The 21,215-nt window shown below is 46.9% G+C and overlaps 1 long non-coding RNA gene and 1 pseudogene across 1 annotated transcript; one reads left to right on the forward strand and one right to left on the reverse strand.

Annotated features, from left to right (window-relative positions):
• Window positions 1-14,618: 14,618 nt before the first annotated feature.
• LOC115895790 lies at window positions 14,619-18,044 on the reverse strand. The gene is made up of 3 exons (XR_004055904.1): window positions 17,953-18,044; window positions 15,384-15,506; window positions 14,619-15,184 (listed from the first exon to the last, which is right to left on the reverse strand). It is a non-coding gene; the product is annotated as an uncharacterized LOC115895790 (long non-coding RNA).
• Window positions 18,045-19,225: 1,181 nt separating this feature from the next.
• Window positions 19,226-20,398, forward strand: LOC115895789 (annotated as a pseudogene).
• The last annotated feature ends 817 nt before the right edge of the window (window positions 20,399-21,215 follow it).

The raw sequence follows: 21,215 nt of genomic DNA on the forward strand, positions 1-21,215 counted from the left end.
CAATTATCTGGAACTATATATATATATATTTTTTTTTTTTTTTTTTTGAGACAAAGGCTTGCTCTGTTGCCCAGGCTGGAGTGCAGTGGTGTGATCTCAGCTCACTGCAACATCTGCTTCCCAGGTTCAAGCTATTCTCCTGCCTCGGCCTCCCTGGTAGCTGGGGTTATAGGCACCCACCACTATGCCCAGCTAATTTTTGTATTTTTAGTAGAGACAGGGTTTCACCACGTTGGCCAGGCTGGTCTCAAACTCCTGACCTCAGGGGATCCACCCAACTCAGCCTCCCAAAGTGCTAAGATTACAGGCATGAGCCACCGGGCCCAGCCTGAAACTATATATTCTTGTTAACTATGGTCATCCTATGTTATAGAACACTAGAACTTATTCCTATCCAGCTATAATTTTGTATCCTTTAACAAATTTCTCCCTATCTCTCTCTTCCCCCACCCTTCTCACCCTCTAGGAGCCTCTGTCTACTTTCAACTTCCATGAGATCCACTCTTTTTTGCCTTCCACATAAGAGAACATGTGCTGTGTAACTTTCTGTCCCTGGCTTATTTCATAATATCTTCCAGTTCCATCCACGTTGCTGAGAATAACAGGACTTCATCCTGTGTTATGGCTGAATAGTACTCCACTGTGTATCAAGACCACATTTTCTCTATCCATCATCTGCTGTTGGACATCAAGGCTGGTTCCATATCTTGGCTATGGTGAACAGTGCTGCAGGAAACACAGAGGTGCAGATGCCCCTCCGACACTGATTTCCTTTTCTTTGGGTATCTACACTGTAGTAGGACTGCTGGATCACACTGTAATTTCATTTGCAGTTTTCTGAGGAATCTCCATACTGTTTGCCATAGTGGGTGCCCTAGCTTACTCTTACTCTTTTTCTTTTTTCTCTTTGAGACAGAGTCTCACTGTTGCCCAGGCTGGAGTACAGTGGTGCAATCTCGGCTTGCTTACTGTAGCATCCACCTCCCGGGTTCCAGTGGTTCTCATGCCTTGGCCTCCCGAGTAGCTGGGATTACGGGCGCCCGCCTCTGCACCGGGCAAATTTTTGTATTTTTTTAGTAGAGATGGGGTTTCACCACGTTGGCCAGGCTGGTCTTGAACTCCTAGCCTCAAGTGACCCACCCATCTCAGCCGCCCAACAGTGCTGGGATTACAGGTGTGATCCACCACTCCCAGCTAATTTTTGTGTTTTTAGTAGAGACGGGGTTTCACCATGTTGGCCAGGCTGGTTTCAAACTCCTGACATCAGGTGATCTGCCCGCCTCGGTCTCCCAAAGTGCTGGGATGTCAGTGTGCACCACGCGCCCAGTCAGCTGCTCTAGTCTACACCCCACTACAGTGTGTAAGAGCTCCCTTTTCTCCATATCCTCGCTAGCACTTGTTATTTTTTGTCTTTTTGATAATACTCATCCTAACAGGTGAGATGATACCTCACTGTGGTTTTGATTTGCATTTCTCTAATTATAAGTGATAATGAGCATTTTTTTCACATATTTTTTGGCCATTTGTATGTCTTCTTTCAAGAAATGTCTGTTCTATTGGGTTTGGTGACACAAACCTGTAAGCCCAGCACTCAGAACGCTAAGGCAGGAGGACAGCTTGAGCCTAGACCAGCCTACGCAGCATAGCGAAACCCTAACTCAAAAAAAAAAAAAAAAAAAAAAAGAAAGGTCTGTGTCTGTTCAGCCTTTTGACCTCCAAAAATTAAGAGCCCATTTTGGAATCAGACAACCTGCCTGATTCAGAGACAATCTGTGTTTGGTTCTATTCTGCTACTTCCTATGCGACTTTGGGAAGTTCCCTTAGCTACTTTGAGCTCAACTTCCTCAACATTAGCCAGGACTAAATACTATCTGCCTCTGCTGGGTAACCCTGAGGACTGAAAGGAGAACCTCCACAACACCACTTCAGAATGCCACCTGGCGGAAGCCCCTCAATGCGGGGCTGGTAGGATCATCTGAAGCCAAGTACAACTTTCCTTTCCACTGTCCCAGGCTCACTCTGCATATGATTAGCAAGGAATAGCGAATAAAGGAAACCAAAATAATTGTTTAACGTTTAAAAAGTGGGGTGGTGGGAAAATAGGAGGGAGAGGAGGGGAAGGAAAAGCACCCGGTCACAAGTTGTAGTCCAGGGCTCATCCCGGCCTCCTCACTCAGGCAATCACCAGTCCCCACCTCCTGGGGAGGGGTACTTTGTCGGCTGGCTTCACCCATATGGAAGGCACTGCCACAGGTGTTCAGAAACCAGGAGCACCTTGAAATCGGCAATGTGCTTTGGGTAGGAGACCTACAATTTCCTCAAAGAAACCACGGCACAAAAGTGACCCACATAGAAGGCACCAACGGCTGTCAATACTTGGTGGCAAAAAGTGATGTCATACCTTCTGTACAGGAGACATACACCCAAATAAAACTTGCCAAAATCGCAGAGAAAACAATACAGCAGACATCCAGTGCCATTCTGTTACAGAAATATTTATATCCCAAAGCCAGGGACCTCTCTGGAACACTGTGTTTATTTCCACGTTTCATGGAAGATGTTTGAGTGCACTCACGTGTGTCTCAACAAACTTCCAGTCCCTGCTCTAAACCCTGTGGCTCCTCAGCAAAACCCAAAAACAAGTATCAGTTTTCCTTCCAAATGGGAAATTTTCTGACCTAGTGAAACCAGCATCAAATCCACTTATTATGAGATAGCTGATTACAGGCGAAGCCCTCTAGTCCCAGGGTGACTTCCCTCCTGCAGAAGCGGGAAGGATGTGCATAGCACTGGCCTGCCAGACCACATCTCCAGGCAGTTTCAAACCATGGCTGCTCAGGTGAGCCATGATACAAATCAAAACCAAGTATCTGAAAAGTGTACATGTCAAGAACCAGACCTCGGACCAGACTCAGCAGAAATGGATGTTGCAAGGTTTGTTCAGAGACTTCCTCTCCATGCCCCCTCTCTCAGGGACCTCCCTCCTTGCACTAGGGGCCCAGGGCCAATGGACCACTCCCTTACCTCTAGCCCAGTGTATTTTCAGGAACAGCTCCCAGACTGTACCAGACCCTGAAATGTATTCACTGAATGCACTATTTCTTCAAATGATCGTAAATCACCTGACTATAACAACAATTGTTTTAAAAGTGTTCTCTCTCTCTCTCGGGAATCGTGCCATGAGTTTCAGCAAGCAGCTTTGCTTCTCTCTACTGCAATTCTATCATGTGCAAAATGTTAACAATTACTGTGTTCACCCATAGCATTGTTGTAAAAAGCCTTAAGACCCACTTCATGTAGCCTGCCTGGAGCACAGACCCTGTCACATGGTAAATGCCCACTGAAGGTGAGTTCTCTGTAGCTATTATTACCTAGCCCTCCAGCGAACAAAAGGAGTCGATCAGGTCTCATCGTATCACCATGAAAGGATGTCCATGTAGACCGCGCAGTGGGAGTAGGGGGACTCAATGTTTATCAGGTACTATTTTGTTTTTTACAAAGTGTACATATACATTTGTAGGTACACTGGAAAAGATCTGGAAGGAAATATATCCAGTGTTAACAGTGACTACCCCAAAGACACATTCATCCAAACACACAACAGAGAAACACTCACTATCTTTCTGTCTTCCATATCATTTGAACTATTTTCAATAAGCATCCATGGCTTTTGTAAAGTTTTTGAAAGGAATTTATCGCATTTTTTTCTGGAGAAACAAGCAGGAGCATGAAAAAGGTGGAAACACAAGGTAAAATGGAATGGGACTCAATGGAATTGAGTCCAAGCCAGGCTCAGCAGGCACACGAACCACTACAACTCTCACTACAACTCAACACCAGCTCTCTCTTCTCTTGGTCCAATGGCCCAAGACTTAGAGATAAAATGTTTATTGTGATCACATCAATCACACCAAGGAGCTTGGAACCACCGTTTCAAACTCCTCTGGTTCTGTGCACCTGCCCGGGGCTGTTAGCTTTCCTCCTGTGTCTTTGGCTGGCCCATAATCCCCTAGTGGTGGAAATGCACCCTGACACTTAGCCATCATCCCCACAACACTCAGCACCGCATAGAGGCCACGGCAGTGATACCCACTCGGACTGTGATTCTACTTATAAAGCAAAGGACCACGGGCCAGATGTGACTTGTCTTTGGTAACTCACCAGCTGTTGCTTGAACCAGAACAAAGCCAGGTCTCCTGATGCCCAGAAAGGAGCTAGTGCCTGTCCCACTAGAAACGTGGTGAAAATGTTTTGCTTGCTGTGGAAAGATGCACTACTGGAGAAGATGGGTGCAACTTCTCATGGAGGCACTCAGCCCAGATCACCAGGAAACAGGGCTGCTGGATGAGACACTCGGCCCAGCTCACCAGGAAACAGGGCTGCTGGATGAGACACTCGGCCCAGATCACCAGGAAACAGGGCTGCTGGATGAGACACTCGGCCCAGGTCACTAGGAAACTGGTCTGCCGGATGAGACACTAAGCCCGTCTACCGGAAAGGAAATCTGGCTGGGCAGTGGAGGGAAATTCACACAGCCCAACGGCAGCAACAGCATGAACAAAACAAAAACACCTGACCGGAAAGCCATAGCCTGGCTAGCAAATTCGAAACAGAGCCACAATCCTAGCAGCACACATCACTGCAACACAGAGCTTCAGTCAGTGTGCGCACACTTTAAGTAGAAATGTAGAATGTCCACGTTTTTGGAACAATAGGGCTATTTGTGTGTGTGTGATGTCAAAGAAAACAGCTGAGAAGAAACTGTTGGCAAGGAAATAGAAATAGGCGCCCTTACACATTGACAGTGAGATAACGGTATGGCCCTAACGGAAGGGAATCGAGCAACACCCATCAACATTTAAAATGTGCACAACTGGATCCCACAATTCCATTTCTAGCAATGCATCCTATGAACATATTCATGCAAATATGCAAGAATTACGTACAACTCAGCATTGATGAATCCAAACGGTTGGGAACAACCTAAATATTTACCAGTGGGGAACTGGTGGAAAACAGTGTTTATCTTATGCCAACATCTGTGTTTTTAAAAAGAAGATACATAGGCTGGGCACAGTCGCTCACACGTGTAATCCCAGCACTTTGAGAGGCTGAGGCAGGTGGATCACGAGGCCAAGATATCCAGACCATCCTGGCCAACATGGTGAAACCCTGTCTCTACTAAAAATACAAAAATGATCTGGGCGTGGTGGCACACGCCTGTAGTCTCAGCTACTCAGGAGGTTGAGGCAGGAGAATCGCTTGAACCCGGGAGGCGGAGGTTGCAGTGAGCTGAGATCACACCCGCCTGGTGACAGAGAAAGACTCCATCTTGGAAAAACAAACAAATAAACAAACAAACAAAACTGGCAACAGTGGTCACAGAGCAGTGACTGGAGTAGGACGGCCTTTCACTCTCCAGGACCTTTTGAATGTCGCTCATATTACATATTCAAAATATATGACTACAGCAAATATTTTCAAAGTAACTACGAAAAACTGGAGATATAATATTATCATAACACACAGGACTGTTGCATAATTAAAGGATGAAAAACATTAAGCACTATCAGAGTTCAAAGGAAAAAGATTAACTCTAGCTTGGATGTCAGAGCGGGGATCGTGTAAAGGAAGTGAGTATTTCAAGTCTTGAAGGATAGAGAAGATTTAAAGAGACAGAAGTGTGGAGATGATGTCCCAGATGGAGATAAGAACATAGGCGAAGACGATGAAGAGATGAGAAGGTATAAATTCTAAGTGCAGCTCTCAGGCTGGGCTTCAGAACAGGGCTTAGGCAACAAGCTGGAGTGCAAGGCTGATGGCGGGAATGGAAACACTGAAACCCAAACTTGCATATCACGCCCGGATCATGAGCCTTGAATGCCAAGCCAGGGAACCCGTCCTTGATCTTAACAACGAAAAATCACTGGGCTGGGTGTGGTGGCTCAGGCCTGTAATCCAGTGCTTTGAGAGGCTGAGGCGAGAGGACTGCTTGAGGCCAGGAGTTTGAAACCACCCTGGACAACACAGCAAGACTCTGTCCTTACAAAATTTTAAAAATTAGCTAGGCAGGATAGCACACCTGTAGTCCCAGCTACTCAGGAGGCTGAGGTGGGAGGATCACTTGAGCCCAGGAATTTAGGGTTACAGTGAGCTGTGATGGCACGCCTGCATTCCAGCCTGAGCAACAGAGCAAGGGCGTGTCTCAAAAATCAAATAAAATGAAATAAAATCACTGAAAGTTTGTATAGATATAAAGTATAAAATCATACCATATGATTTAATCCAGATATATAATATAAATAAGAGGGGGAAAAGAGAAATTAGGAAGCTATTGTAAGAAGACAAGTCAACTAAGACGTGAGCAAAGGCCCTGGGTTCACAGCGCTATCTTTATATAAAGGAATGAACTACCACATTTATTTTCATAACATCACCAACTTAAACACAGGCTACAGTATTCTGAAACCATCTCTGTATCAGTCAAATCAGATGGCCATAATACCATAGGCAAATGCCATAATAAACACCATAGGCTGTGTGGTTTAAACGTTAGCTTATTTCTCACAGCTCTGGAGGCTGGAAGTCCAAGATCAAGGTGTCGGCCAACTCAGTTCTGGGACAGGGACAGGGACCTCTTTCTGGCTTGCAGACAGCCACCTTTCTCTTGTTTCCTCACACCAGGGCAGTAGACACAAACATTCAGTTTATAACAATGTCTTTTCAATCCTGTTGAAAAAGCAACCAAATGAGTAGGCAACAAAGTACCTTCTATGTAAACAAGTCAGGACTTTTCATATTTCTGCTAACACATTAAAGTCAATTAAAAATGTCTGATAACAAGAGTCAGAAGCAGAGATAAATGAAAGTTAGTTACTCTGCATTTTAGGCCCACATTGAGTTGTCTTCCAATGACATTGTGGCACAAAGAATACTGCTTTCTATTCCTGGTTTGGCCACCAAAGAAGCTGGAACTGTTCCCTGTATTTCCATTTATCTTGAAAGTCACTGGGCTGACCTGGCAGACTTCCAAGGTCCCTTCCATTCACAGATTCCACAAATAACTTCCTACCAAGAGAGGCTACACAAATAAACTACACTGACGAAGGGGAAAGCTAACACTAGCAAACAATGAGATGCACACAAGACAAAACGTATAGAGAAGTGGATCAACCACAAACTGGTGGATGATCCGGGATAAAACACATTCCCTAACGATGGACAGAGAGGCAATGGCGCTGAGGTAGTATTGTTGAAGATTTCCTATTTTAAATCTTCAAGATAAATGGCCCAATTGTTTATATTCATTGTGATTAAATGTGAACGTGAAAGCTTCCTCCAGGGGACACAGACATCTAAAAAGTTCCCAATGTGTCCAATTTGTCATTTGATATTTTTACTGACAAGAAAAATGAGGGACTGAATATACACACAGACCATGCCTGATCATATGTATAAAGACAGAACTCAGACCACAACCTGTAGCTGCCCACCCAGGAAACCAAACCCCTATCTACAGGAAACAGCCAGGAGGCCAGCCAGGCTAGTACATCAGACAGGAAGCCAGACTGCTCTCTCTCCACAACCCAGAAACTAAACCACAACTCTGTCCCACGTGGCCAGGACTTGACTCAAAACTGACCGCCACCCTAATTTTGGCCCCTATTTTCAGTTAGGATCATTCAGAGAAAGCCAAATGCGCCCCTAATCAATCACATAGGACACCCCACTTCTGCACAGCCGCCTGCAGCCCCCACAACAGCCTCCACTGGGAGCCGTTCTTTTCCATCCTGAAGCTTCCCCACTCCTCATCCGCCACTCACTTGCATGTCAGTCTCTGCCACACGCAAGTGACGGTGCCGACTCCCTTGCCACAGCAGCTCTGAGAAAGTCGCCTCTGCCTGTCTCATGTGGGCGGCCTTCCTTTATTTCCCCCAAAGAATAAATCTTAAATGACGGGCTTCTCTCTATATGGCCAAGCTATACAATTCAGAAGCCCAGCATGGCAGATTCCAAGCCTGGAAAGACCATACACCCCTCAGGTCTTCTTTCCACAAAACACAGCTTCCTTGAATTCTTCAGTCACTCCGAACAACCTGGGAAGGAACCAGTGTCATGGAAAGATCAAGGGCCTTGAAGTCAAACTTCTGAGTTCATCAAGTACTTTTTCTTTCCACTTAAGAAATCACATGGCCTTGGCCAGGTGTGGTGGCTCACACCACTAATCCCAGCACTTGGGGAGGCCGAGTTGGGCGGATCACCCAAGGTTGGGAGTTCAAGACCAGCATAACCAACATGGAAAAACCCCGTCCCTACTAAAAATACAAAATCAGCCTGGCGTGGTGGCGCATGCCTGTCATCCCAGCTACTCGGGAGGCTGAGGCAGGAGAATCACTTGAACCTGAGAAGCGGAGGTTGTGGTGAGCCGAGATCGCGCCATTGCACTGCAGCCTGGGCAAGAAGAGCAAAACTATGTCTCAAAAAAAAAAAAAAAAAAAAAAAAACTGCAACAGCAACAACAACAAATGACGTGACCTTGAACAATTTTCTTAACTTCTCTAAGCCTCTATCTTCATCTTCAATAAAATAATTTTACCTCCAAGATTGCATTAAATGAAATCCCACATGTAAAACAGCTGACAAATATTAGAGGCCCAACAGCTGTGCGCTCCTACTGCCGCCCCACTTTATCCCAAAGGAGAAGCGAAGACATCCAGAAAAAGCCTGTTGATCCCTACACCTCAGCATCCTGTGTTCACACAAGGTGCAGTGGGATCCAGACTTACCGGGGTCACCCAAATACAAGTCACGTTTTGATTTCTCAACTTAGGTACACATGGCTTCTAATGTTCACCATATATTATCCATAATTTAGAAGAGATTTTCCTACACTACCCCATGGTTCTATTTTAGCAGACTTAGATGTGCTATAATAGCTCACTCTCTTAAGCCCTCTTCAGTATCAAAAACAAAACTTTAATCTGTAACACGGTTATCAGCAGTGAAAGTGGAAAAGGGACCTATGAGTCAAAATGACCCTCTGCCCCGCCTCACCCCACCCTACAAAAAGCTGTTCAGGAGTATTTGGGCTGATTATGAGAATGCTGTCTGTATTCTCAGGGACAGACAAATGCCTACCCTGGTTAGAAGCTGCGCTGCTCAGCCTTCAGGGTAGAAAGCTCCCCACACCCTCTACCCAAGGAGAAGAGAAGCAAATGGGGTGGCCAGGCTCCAGGACGTGGACTGTTTAGTGTGGTTTCTGCAGTCCAGGTCACTGCCATGGGTGAATCTTTTCCTTCCTTCTTTTCCACCCAAGTGCCCAAGGTCCTATGGCTGCTATAGGGCCTCTTCCCTAGGATGAGTCAGCCCAGCTATTCCCCTTCTTTCTTTCTTTCTTTCTTTTTTTTTTTTTTGAGACGGAGTCTCACTCTGTCACCTAAGTGGGAGTTCAGTGGTGCAATCTTAGCTCACTGCCACCTCTGCCTCCGGGTTCAAACAATTCTCCTGCCTCAGCCTCCCAAGTACCTGAGATTACAGGCACCCACCACCACGCCCAGCTAATTTTTATATTTTTAGTAGAGACAGAGTTTCAACTTGTTGGCCAGGCTGCTCTCGAACTCCCGACCTCAGGTGATCCACCTGCCTTGGCCTTCCAAAGTGCTGGGATTACAGGCATGAGCCACCGCATCTGGCCGAGTCAGCCCAGCAATCCTGACTTTTTGTTCTGGCAAAATTACTGTCTTCCACGTCTACCTTCCAAGTAGCTAAATCAGAGATCTGGCCTTGGGGCAGGCTTGAAGAATCCCTGTTTTTGGTCCTCAAGAGGTCCCACCAGGGTCTGGGACAATTCCAAGACTTGTGTCCTTAAAAAGCAAAGAAACCTCACATACATGGCTCTCACAGAGCTCAGGCAGAGCTCAGGCAAGGCTTGGGAGGTGGCCCTAAGGTTTGGGTGTGTCATCTATGATAACAGCTAAGAGATCTGAAGCCAGCTGTCTGGGTTCAAACCTCAGTTCCAACAGCACTGGCTGTGTGATGTTAGACAACGTCCCCAGCCTCTCTGTGGTTCAGTTTCCTCACTGTAAAATGGCCACAATAATAGAGCTGCTCTAAAAATTAAGTGAATTAGTGCGTAAAAGGTCTTTAGAACAATGCTTGGCACATGGGGGAGTTCAACAGACACGTATTGAACAGAGAAACTTAGCAATTACTAAATATACTCATGCAGGCCAGGCGCAGTGGCTCACACCTGTAATTCCAAAACTTTGGGAGGGTGAGGCGAGAGGGTCACTTGAGCCCAGGAGTTTGAGACTAGCATGGGTAACACAGCACTATTCCATCGCTAAAAATAAAATGTATATGTATATATACACTCATATATTCACAGTGTATTTATAATATACAAAATAGCTGGAATACAGACTTAACTATTCACAATGGTTACTTCTAGAGAAGGGGGAATGCAAATTTCAGATTTTTACCCCACACATATATTCTTGTATTATCTGAAATATTTAAGCAAATTGTATGTATAAATTTGCCCCAAAACACATAGCAGAACAATGTAGTTTTGACTCAAAAATCTTCAAATCATGATGGAATTGTCCTGTGAAAGTAAAGTTAGAGAGATGAAAAGTCTCCCTCCAGCCTAAATGCTCTTTCATATGACCTATATGACACCAACCAATGCAGACACCCCAATCCTTTCCCCACTGTCATAAGAAGTTTTCAGTAAACTGCATTCCCCTTTACAAACTAGATGATAGTTACACTTACCAGGCAAGAACGTGGATCTAGTTCTGCTTTTTCAAAGGCCAATGTTCCTCACATAATAGCAATGCATTCTTCAACCGCTCAACTGCCCACAACACCTGAGGTGACAGACGCAAAGTGCTTGGCACTTACTTACTCTTACCGGTTTATTACAAAGAAGAGAACACAGGAACAGCCAAATGCAAGAGACGCACAGAGCACACCATGGGGCAGAGAGGTCGGGGCTCCCATGCCATCCCTGGAAGTGCCACCTCCCCAGCACCAAATGAGTTCACCAAACCAGAAGCTCTCCAAACCCAATATTTAGAGGGATTTATGGAGTTTTCATAACAGACATGATTAAGTCATTGGCCACCCGTGACTAGCTCAATCTCCGGCCTGTCTCGTCTCCCCTCCCAGAGGTAGGGGTGAGGCTGATACATCCAACTCTTTAATCATGACTCATCTTTCTGGCAACCAGCCCTGATCCTGCACCTGTCCAGGAGCCCAAAGCCACCTGTCATCTCATTATCATACAAAAGACACTCCTATCACCCCAGAGATTCCAAAAGTCTTGGAAGCTCTTGGGTCAGGTATTGAAACCTAAGACCAAATATTACAACCAATGATGTTCCTATCGCTCAGGAAGCTACAATGGTTTTAGAAGCTCCGGGCCAAAAAAAAGGAAGAATACTAAATAGATACACTATTGTACTATGTATCCCACTATCATGATCATTTTTTTTTTTTGAGACAGAGTCTACCTCTGTTGCCCAGTTTGGAGTGCAGTGTTGCGGTCTCAGCTCATGGTGCGATCTCAGCTCACTGCAACCTCCACCTTCCAGGTTCAAGCAATTCCTGTGCCTCACCCTCCTGAGTAGCTGGGAGTACAGGTGTGTGACACTACAACTGACTAATTTTGGCATTTTTTAGTAGAGACAGGGTTTCACTGTGTTGGCCAGGCTGGCCTTCAACTCCTGGCTTCAAGTGATCTGCCCGCCTCAGCCTCCCAAAAATCTGAGATAAGTCACGAGCCACCATGCCTGGCCTCACTATCACAATAATTATACTGAGAGGATGGGGGAGAAAAACGTGGGCAACAGGAGGAGCGGGAAGGGTAAGCAACCTGAATCCTTGTCTTCCACAGTAGGACTTCTCCCTGTCTTTCATACAATCTAGAAGAACGAGCTAAAACATAAACACAGTCACCTCCAAGGAGCAGGGATCAGAGTAGAGAAGGGTAAGGTAGGGGATTGCTGGGTTTTGTCCTAAGACTTGTTAATTTCTGACTCTTAGAGCTGTATGCCTGCTGTATGCCTGTACCACTTTGCTAAAAATGAGTATTTACCTGTAATCCCAGCACTTTGGGAAGCCAAGGTGGGCAGATCACGAGGTCAGGAGATCAAGACCATCCTGGCTAACACGATGAAACCCCATCTCTACTAAAAGCACAAAATATTAGCTAGGCGTGGTGGCGGACACCTGTACTCCCAGCTACTTAGGAGGCTGAGGCAGGAGAATGGTGTGAACCCAGGAGGCAGAGCTTGCAGTGAGCTGAGACCATGCCACCACACTCCAGCCTGGGTTACAGAGCGAGACTCCGTCTCAAAAAAAAAAAAAAAAAAAGGGTATTTAATTTTTAATCAAAATCTGATACTTGACCAACAACAATAGTATACTAAGTGATATGGTTTTTTGTTTTTGTTTGAGAGAAGGTCTTCCTCTGTTGCCCAGGCTGGAGTGCCATGGTGCAATTCTAACTTACTACATCCTCAAATTATTGGGATCAGCTGATCAACCTCCCGAGCAGCTAGAATCACAGGTGTGCACCGCCACATCCAGCATTTTTTTTTTTTTTTGGTACACTTGGAGGTCTCGCTATGTTGCTGGTCTTAAACTCCTGACCTCAGTGGATCCTACTGCCTCAGCCTCCCTAAGTGCTGGGATTACAGGTGTGAGCCACCACACCAGGCCTAAGTGGCGTATTCTAAAATTTTTTGGAATCCAACCACTTTGAAAATGTATGGAGAGCTATAAATCGTCTCCCCATAAACACATGGATGCATATACACAAAATTGTTGCACAGGATTTTGGGGACGTCATAAATTTCTGAGAGCTGGGTTAAGAACCTTAGGATTACAGATTCTGATTTCTTTCATTTTTCTTTTCTTTTTTTTTTTTTTTTGAGACAGAGTCTCGCTTTGTCATCCAGGCTGGAGTGCACTGCGTGATCTCGGCTCACTGCAAGCTCTGCCTCCCGGGTTCACGCCCTTCTCCTGCCTCAGCCTCCCGAGTAGCTGGGACTACAGGCGCCTGCCACCATGCCCGGATGATTTTTTGTATTTTTAGTAGAGGCAGGGTTTCACTATAGCCAGGTTGGTCTCAATCTCCTGACCTCATGATCTGCCCTCCTCGGCCTCCCAAAGTCTGGGATTACAGGTGTGAGCGACCGCGCCCGGCCCTAGATTCTGGTTTATTAAAGGAAATGTATTTCAAGTCAGAGCTTGTCATTTATTGCACAGGAAAATAAAAACTTCATTTAAAAAATCAAAAACACCCACGTGATAAAATGAGGTCCTGCTTGGTTTTAAACTACTTGGTGACCACCATCAGTTATTTTCTTGACCACAGGATGCACCTAATTCCTAACTATGAAAAAAGGTACAAACATTGTCTATTGGGCTTTTGGCTTCAGCCTTGAAACAATCGGATTCTCTCAAACTCAGGAATGTGAATCGCTGTTGGGTTGATGCAGCTGTTTCCATTCTAGAAATGGACCTGGAATCATGTCCTTTTCACCCATGGAGAGTCCTTTGTGTAAAACTTGAAAAGGCAAGGTCCCAACTTCCCCATATGGGTGTTTCTTCCAGTAGAGGAATTACTCTAATGACTTCTTAGCAAAACTTACATAATCAGGGCAGGCCATCAAAATACTCCAAAACACAAAGTTTAGCTCCATTTCTGACGGACCTGTCTCCACTGCTATCAATCTCACCAACAGCCTCACATCAAGTCAGAGGAAAGGTTTTTTCCTTTAACAAGGATCTTCATGGCTGGGTGCGGTGGCTCATGCCTGTAATCCTATCACTTTGGGAGGCCAAGGTGGGTGGATCACGAGGTCAGGAGTTTGTGACCAGTCTGGTCAACATACTGAAACCCCGTCTGTACTAAAAATACAAAAATTAGCTGGGCGTGGTGGCACGTGCCTGTAGTACCAGCTACTCAGGAGGCTGAGGCAGGAGAACTGCTTGAACCCGGGAAGTGGAAGTTGTGGTGAGCCAAGATCGCACCACTGCACTCCAGCCCGGGCAACAGAATGAGACTCCATCTCAAAAAAAAAAAAAAAAAAAAAAAAAAAAGGCTCTTCATGTTCCTGCCAATTTGCAAAAAAAAAAAACAAAAAAACAAAAAAGGTATCTGTTAACCAGGGGCAATGAAAAGCACCTCCCACTCTGCTGTAGTAAGTGGATCGGTAACTGTGGTGGGAGATTCCAACCCCCTAGACCTGTGACTATGTCACGCAGCAAAAGGGCTTTGCCACAGGACTTAGGAGAAGTATCCTGGGCTATCCAGGGAGGTCCAATCTAATCCCATGAGCCTCTAAAAGCATAGAACTGTCCAGGCGAGGTGGCTCACGCCTGTAATCTCCGCACTTTGAGAGGCTAAGGCAGGCGGATCACGAGATCAAGAGATGGAGACTACCCTGGTTAAAATGGTGAAACCCCATCTCTACTAAAAATACAAAAATTAGTCGGGCATCGTGGCGGGCACCTGTAGTCTCAGCTACTCAGGAGGCTGAAGCAGGAGAATCACTTGAACCCGGGAGGTAGAGGTTGCAGCGAGCTGAGATCACGCCACTGCACTCTAGCCTGGCCAGCAGTGCGAGACTCCATCTCAAAAAAATATTTTAAAATAGGGCATAGAACTTTCTCCGAGTGGAAGAAGAGAAATGCACACAGGGGAACTGGAGAGCCTGACCAGGTCCCTGGCCCAGCTAGTCCTGAGCTGATGGGACCACGTGCAAAGACCAGATAGAGACCTCAGGAGCTGAAGGCGGTCCCCAACAGATGGTCAGCAAGGGAACAGACACCTCAGTCCTGCAACCACAAGGAACTAGATTTGGCCAAAAGCGCTTGGAAACAATTCTCCAATGAGGAATGCAGCCCAGACCACATGGTGATTTTTGCCCAGTGACACCCACGTCAGACTTCTGCCCTACAGAACTGTGAGATGATACAATTTCAATTGTTTTAAGCCACGAAATATGTGGAAATGTGGTAAAGCAGCAACAGAAATGAATACAGTGATTCACGTGGAAACCCCTAGAAGAGTGTCTGGCACGGTGTTGTCACCTGACAAGCGTTTCCCAATTTCCTTACATCGCAAGGCAGGGCTGGCCACACTCCATCCAAAAGAGATGATAGACTTGCTCTGACAAAACAGATTCAGTGAATTACAAATGGCCCAGAACACCTACAAATTTCAGGTTTCAGGTAAGTGATTGCTTTTCCTTTCACTTAGAAACCTCCCAATGCTCATCTGACTGATAAACTCTAAGGACCAGGCAGGAGACTAAACACCAGACAAACCCAGCCCCAGATGCCCCGAGGGAGCCCATCCCAGCACTCACTCCGCTGCACTGAAATGATGTCCAGGTCAGTTTATCCCACTAGACCAAGAACTCCAGCTCTCCATGTGTGAGTCACCAGTGCTGCCTCTGCATCTCTGCTTCTCTGCTTCTACGACGGTGCTTCTGCACTTCACAGGAAATCTGTATCAATGTTTGTCAACACCATATATGACAGTATAACTTAATATCTGCACAGAAAATATAAGTTCTCTGAGGACCAGGGCCGGGTTTATTAGCCTTTGTACTCCCACTGCCACTGTCTGGGACATCAGAGGCACTCGGTAGAAGTTGGTGAAGAGAAAGAAAAGGCAGAGGAGAGACAGAAAAGCAGGACCGACACTGCAGACACAGATTCTGAGGTGGCTGGAGGAGAGGCAGGGCAGAGAAACTTCCTGGATGCTGGAATGGGGTTCACTGGGATACCTGCTGCTGGATTTCAAATGTCAAAGGTGATGCTTTGCTGACCTTGATCTCTGACTGCCCTTTAACTGTCCTTTAGCTTTTCAATCTCAAGACAGGGCATTTAGAAACTGCAATGTCAAGAAATTATGCTTCACTAAGCATGGGAATGTTATTTACATGGACCTTCATTACTTCATTTTTTACATGGGAATGTAAATAATTGAAGAGATTGTTAAAGACTAAATCATGCACATTCAATAACTTTGTAAAATATTAATGATAACTGAAACACAAATGTTGATGGTCCCCAAAAATGCTAAAATATAAAACAATACTGGCCAATTAAAGATAGAAAACAATCCTAATGAAGCTCCCCAACAGACACATTAAAACTTCTCTGTACATTAAACATTTGGGATTTCAAAGGAAAACCCAGATTCATTCCATTCTTAATACGGCGTTTAAAAAAAAAATCTTAGGTAATACAATATTTCATTTAAAATTTACAAAATTCCATTACATTCATGATTTCATTTCATCCTCAAAACAATCTCCTGAGTTAGGCAGAACAGGTATTATTAACAACGAACTCCATTTTACAGGTGAGGGAACTGAAGTTCACAAAGTACTTGGATTTCACAAAAGCTTTATTAGGGCCACATATCGAAACCAAATCCTCTGCTCAAAAGAACTAGAATAAGTTATCTTTTACATATTATTCATACTTATATCCTGTCTTCATGCAAAAATGTGTTGAGGTAGCCTGCAATAATAGACACCTATCTAATAAAAACATTAAAATGAAAAACAGGTGGGAAAAAAAAACAGCAGGTGACATGGGAGACAGACAAAGGTAGATAGCAAAGACTGAGACTTAGAATCTAAGAAAACTTCCTGTCTGACCTTCCAGTTCCAGGGAGATGATACTAAAGGAAACAAGATGGTTTATAGACTCATCAACTGACAAAAGAGAGGCTGCAGCAGTTCTGAACTATGAAACACTCCTGGCAGCCACAGCAAATCTCTAGGACAACATACCAATGGCATCAAAGCAAGAGTATACTTCAGTGATAGAGTGAATTAAGTTCCCTGTTTGGGACCCAGGCCAGGGCTAGAGAAAAGAACTCTGAAATGTAGAGCTCAAACATATACCCTCTGTTGGCCAGGCACAGTGGCTCACACCTGTAATCCCCAGCACTCTGGAAGGCCGAGGCGGGCAGATCACGAAGTCAGGAGATGGAGACCATCCCGGCTAGCACAGTGAAATCCTGTTTCTACTAAAAATACAAAAAATTAGCCAGGCGTGGTGGCAGGCGCCTATAGTCCCAGCTGCTTGGAAGGCTGAGGTAGGAGAATGGAGTGAACCCAGGAGGCGGAGCTTGCAGTGAGGGGAGATCCTGCCACTGCGCTCCAGCCTGGGCAACAGAGCAAAACTCCGACTCCAAAAAAAAATTAAAAATACATATATATATATATATACACCCTGTGTCTTCTCCATACCCAAGTGTCCCCTTCTGTGAGAGACTTCCTTACACCATTGTGGGGAAGAGAATTTTTCTCTGCTATATTTGCTTGAAAGAATTAAAGGTGTAGGGCAACAATTCTTGGAAATTATGTCATTTACGATCCTCAAAAGTGAGAAAAATGAAGCCCAGAAGAGAAGACCTTCCAGGAAAATTCCAGAGCCGGAGGTAGACCCAGTACATTGTTTCTGTTTTTGTTTTGAGAGGAAGTCTCACTCTATGGCCCAGGCTGGAGTGCAGTGGAGCCATTTCACTCACTGCAACCTCCGCCTCCTGGGTTCAAGCTATTCTCCTGCCTCAGTCTCCTGAGTTGCTGCGATTACAGGAGCCCACCACCACGCCCAACTAATTTTTCTACTTTTAGTAGAGACAGGGTTTCACCATGTTGGCCAGGTTGGTCTCGAACTCCTGACCTCAAGTGATCCGCCTGCCTAGACCTCCCAAAGTCCTCGGATTACAGGCGTGAGCCACCGCGGCCGGCCGACCTGGTAAGTTTTAATCAAGTACTCTGAACTATGCAACAAACACTAGGAAGTAATAGAAAAAAAATTAATCTAAAAACCTTCTGGAGAGTCAAAGAATTGCAGATTTTAAATAGCATGAATACTTGAATTCATGGTATTGAAAAAGGACCTCGCACTTACCCGCATGTACAAACTGCCTGCACACCTGTATCAGAGTATTTTTCTTTTTTTTTTTTTTTTTTTTTTGAGACAGAGTCTCGCTCTGCCGCCCAGGCTGGAGTGCAGTGGCCGGATCTCAGCTCAGTGCAAGCTCCGCCTTTCAGGTTCACGCCATTCTCCTGCCTCAGCCTTCCGAGTAGCTGGGACTACAGGCGCCCGCCACGTCGCCCGGCTAGCTTTTTGTATTTTTAGTAGAGACGGGGTTTCACCATGTTAGCCAGGATGGTCTCGATCTCCTGACCTCGTTATCCGCCCGTCTCGGCCTCCCAAAGTGCTGGGATTACAGGCTTGAGCCACCGCACCCGGCCACAGAGTATTTTTCAAGCTGTGCTACAGTTAACTATGTACTGCCCAAAGCCAATCTGTCCCTGCAGATCATAAGCTCTTAAAGACCAGGACTTCAGGAGAGCAAGCAAAACTTCAGAGAGAAGGGAGCCACCAAAACAGAGTTCATAGCAATGAGTCGGCAGGAGCTGATGTCTGGAGGTGCGCTGTAGCCTTGGGGTCTGGGACAGTGGAGGGCAGAGAACGCAAAAGGGCCTGCATGACATGCTACAGGGCTAGGAGCCACAGCTGCAGTGATTAGTTCAGTTTTGTCTCGTATGCCTGTTACTTATACACCATCTGTTGTTCAGAAAGAACTTCAGGTTGAGTATTTGGACTCCTTGAGCCTTCTGCTGTTTGTCTCCAGGACGTTTAACACTCTTAAAAGGGGAAAATTGTCCAGTTCGATTATGCTTCCTGGGACATCACAGGTTTTTCAAAAGTTTGATGAAAGCATTCACTAAGGAGTGATTCCACTTTCTCTGGTGGCTGAGAAATACGCATCTGAGGGGCAGCATCAGGTCTTCCCATCAAGCTGAGGTCGGAGTCTCCCCACCTATGGACCTCACCCTGGCTCCCCCCTCATTAATCTGACCTCTAACTGTAACTGCCTTGGCCTCATTCCGTGGGTGTGGATGCTCCTGCATGAAACGCATTTTCAGCCCGCCAAATTCTTGGGAGAGTTTCTTTCACTCTCCAGGCGCTGAGAGCTACAAAGTTCAATCTGGCTTTCCAGATTTTTTTTTTCTTCCCATTACTAACGGAAGAAATCAAGAAGCGCCAGGCAGAAGGGCCCTGCTTCCACCAATCAGAACCCAGCCGAAGGCCACAGCAGGAAGTGCGGCGGTGCGATGCGCGGTGACAACCCCTCGCCCCCCGGGACCCGCCGGCCTGGGCAGAGGTCGGTGAGGCCGCTGCGGGACAGCTCCGGGCCCGCGCCTTTCGCTTTCTCCCGCCCAGCAAGTGAGAGGATAAATCACGGGGCGGGGGCAGTGCGTCCCCAGCAACCGCGCACAGACCCCCACTACACGCGCGTCCCAAGCGGGGTCGACCCAGACGATCACGGGGCGGCGCACAGCCCCACTAGCAGGGCAGCCAGGACCCAAGCGCGCGGGTCCACGCAGCCACCTAGATAAGTGACAAAACACTCAGGAAGCCATCATGCGGGGCCAGGAAAGAGCCCCCACCCAGAGTCACGGCCTCCCTTGTCTGAGGGTCCGCGCAGTCCCCTCGGTGAGTCTGGCGAAGCAGCCTCACTGCGAGGGAGGGCGGGGAGGGCGTTGGAGTCTCCACACCCGGTGACCCGGACCCCGTTCCATGAGTGGGTCCATGCAGGGCAGACTCTGCCCCACGCGGGGACGAGCCAGGCCGCGGAGGACCAGACAGAAGCCAACGCCCGGGTCCATGCAGTCCCCTCCTCGGCAGACGCGGGGAGCCGGGAAACAGTGGGGACCGGCCCGCAGCCGCAGGGCGCCCGAGAACCCCGCGCTGGCCCAGACGGTATCGCAGCAGACGCGAAGCCCCCGGTGCCACCCGAGGCGGAGACAAAGCCCAGGCGCACGGACCCGGGGTCCCGACCCCGGACTCTGCGGAGCCCAACTCAGAGCTGCCACGTCCGGCGCAGAGACCGCCGCCCGGTCCGGAGACCCCGTCGCCCGTCGGTCAGTCTCACCTCGGGCCGCCGCCTCCCAGCGCTAACTCCTCGCCGCGGCGCCTGGGCCGACTAGAGTGCAGCTGAGCAGCCGACAGAGACGCCGCAGCCTCAACAAGGGAGCCCTGGGGTGGGGCCGCCGCCGCCGCCGCCGCTTCCGCCAGTGTTCCCCGCTCAGGATCCGGCTCCGTTCAAGGAGCTGCAGCTGGCGCTGGGCTGAGGCCGGGATACATACCATGCAGGTGTACATGGCCCCGCCCGCCGCCCGCCGCCCCGCCCCCAGCGGAGCCGGGCGCCCAGGGCCCGCCCCCCGGCCAATGGGGAGCGAGCCTTTCAGAGAGGGCGGGGCCTTAGATAACACAGGGAGGTTGGGCCTTAGGCCTTAGGTAACATAGCATATGGTTGTAATCCCAGCTACTCAGGAGGCTGAGGCAGGAGAATCACTTGAACCCAGGAGGCGGAGGTTGCAGTGAGCCGAGATTGTGCCACTGCACTCCAGCCTGGCGACCGAGTGGGACTCCATCTCAAAAATAAATAAATAAATAAATAAATAAATAAAGCCCCTTGAATGTAAGAAATGTGGTAAAATATTTACTCTTTCCCATTCCCTCATAAACATGAAAGAGCTCACACTGCAGAGAAATCTTAAGAATGTAGGAACTGTGGTGAAGCCTTCAGATTTTCCTGTTTGTGAAAATTTGGGAGGCCTCAGACTGGAGAAAAGCCTTTTGAATTTAAATGTGTGGTAAGGCCTTCAGTTGTGTTAGTTCCTTTGGATGGCATCAGCTCATTCCTGAGAAAAACCCTATGAATGTCCAGAATGTGGGAATGTTTCATTTCTCTCATACCCACTCAAGGACATATGAAAATGCACATTGTAGCTGGCTGGACCTTGTAAATACAAGAAAGTGCACAGCCTTAAAACTCTAATAGTTTAGAAACTGCAAGAATATTTTCAGTTTTCACATTCACTTGAAAAGTCATGTGAAATCTCCCACTGGAAAGAAATTCAATAGATGAAGCTTTTCTAATTTGGAAAGCCTGATGCAAATTAATGATAGTGCAGTGCTTGAAAAAAATGTATGAAATGTTACACAAGTTACACTTAGCCAGTGTATGGGATTTTCTTCTCACTGCTGCTTATCAGCATGCCAAAAGTCGAATCTTCGGACTCAAGTTTTGCCGGCCTTAAACATAATGGCCTTAATGCGTGTGGAGCTAACCCCAGGAAGATGGAGTGGCATTCTCT

The sequence above is a fragment of the Rhinopithecus roxellana genome, unplaced genomic scaffold (genome assembly GCF_007565055.1).
Source record: "Rhinopithecus roxellana isolate Shanxi Qingling unplaced genomic scaffold, ASM756505v1 contig248, whole genome shotgun sequence".
Taxonomy (NCBI): domain Eukaryota; kingdom Metazoa; phylum Chordata; class Mammalia; order Primates; family Cercopithecidae; genus Rhinopithecus; species Rhinopithecus roxellana.